This window comes from Egretta garzetta, unplaced genomic scaffold, assembly GCF_000687185.1.
Source record: "Egretta garzetta isolate BGI_Z169 unplaced genomic scaffold, ASM68718v1 scaffold339, whole genome shotgun sequence".
Classification (NCBI taxonomy): Eukaryota; Metazoa; Chordata; class Aves; order Pelecaniformes; family Ardeidae; genus Egretta; species Egretta garzetta.
The window spans coordinates 1521927-1523873 of NW_009260800.1; positions in this window are offsets into that span (position 1 = coordinate 1521927).

Consider the following 1947-nt stretch of genomic DNA (forward strand, 5'->3'; position numbering starts at 1 on the left):
CTTAGTGATTACAGCCTTGCTAGGCTGCGTAGTTCCTGTGATTTCAACATAAAAACAGAAGAAAAATACAGAGGGAAAGGAAAGGGAGGGGGGATAAAGCTCCAAAGACTTGCAGTTCAGTTCAGTAATGTAGAATTGTGATGTTTACTCACTGCCCACTTTTTTGGGTTGGTGGTTTTTTTAATCTAATTTATTTCCCCTGGCTAGAAGTTTACTTGTTAGAAGTTTTACGCAGTAGAAGACTCTCTGTATTGCCCTGCCTGCGTTGGTGATGCTAAACTGCAGCTGGGCTCTAAGCAGTTTGTATTATTCTCTGGATTAAAAATGACCCATTGTTAATGGCATCTGGGGTCACCGAGAAACTACAAAACTTCTAATAATACCCCACAGCCTCCCCCAAAATGCCTTTTACTGGTTTATATTACTGGATAAACTATGGAGAGCCAGCATTTATAAGGGAAAAGAAGATGACAGCGCTTGAGAAACTGTACAAAGAGAAAACAAATGAAGCTGTAGAATTAAATGTGAATGACTAGGGTTGTACGATGGATATAATTATATTTCAGAACTATGTATAATCACATATGCAAAGTGAGAGAGGCATCTTTTCATTGAGTGGATTTGGTTTCTTTTTGAAGAGCGTATGTTTTGGCTTTTTTTTTTTTTTTTTTTTTTTTAATATTCTAGCACTAGCTTTTGGGGTTATGGTGATGATAGGTAGTCAAATGGTCAGAAAAGGTCAGTAAGAGTCCCGTGTACAGTGGCTCAGATTTCCACGTCCAGAGACAAACACTACCTAACAGAGTATAGTAGCAACTGTGATTTAAAAACAAACCAACCAAACAAACCAATCCAAACTCTCTGTTAGCCATCATATATGCAAGCTCCCAGACTTCAGGGATGTAATTCATTATACAGTGTCACAAAAAAGACCCTAAATATAATACCGGTGGGAATACGATTGCATAGCCTCCAAGTGAAGAATCATGTTCTCATTTGATCTAATATTGCTAACACGATTATTAGTGATGTCCTAGCACTTTTTTCCTGATTAGTAAGCCACATGTTCTCTTGCATAGGATGCCCTTTTTCTGCTAAAAAAAAAAAAAAATCTCACGAATTTGAAGGTGTCGGCATCCAACTTTATTTCTCTCTTCTATGTAATAAATCACGAAGAAATCATGTGAATGACTAAAGCTCTAAAAATACAAATCTAATGAAGAGGCCAAATCTCTGGGGCCCAGCAGTGGCATGCTGTTGTGCAAGTGTAGTTCTGAGGGCTTCCGTCTGTGCCAATTAACAGTAGATTGGAAAGCCAGGCGACCATGATGGGTTTAGTCCTGTTATCTGTCACTAACTGCTGCACTGTTCAGAATTGCTGATTTCTCTGCAAAATCATGACAGATGTATTACAGGAAAATGTATTGGTCGAGTAGCTAGTGAGAGAGTTAATGCAAAGGATAATAAGTAGCTAAGGCTATGTCCTCCAGCAGACTTTGATGTGGTTTGATAATATATGGGACGGGTCAATCTGCCCTATTAGCAAATGTAGCCAGTTTATGCTCTACATACAAACTAGAGATTTGATAAAGCACTAAATTAGTTTTCACAAGGTATTAGATGTTAGATACTTAATGGGATCATCATGCTTTTGCTACAGTTGGTTAAGATGTGTTTTGTAACAGAAGCATGTGGCAGCATGACATTTCACCAGGAAAGGAAGCCTGTCTTGTGACTGAATCACGAGTCCAGGAATTATAAAGTCCAGGCATCGCTTGGCTCCCGAATCACCATCTGTCTGATTTGCCAGAGAGGTTTCTCTTTTCACATCTGCAGAATGAGACCCTGTCCTTCCCTTTTCTCCTTGCCTCCTTGTGAAGCTTAAGCCACCAATGCTTGTAAAGTGTATTTTCGGGGGTTTTGTTCTTTTTTTTTTTTTTTTTTTTT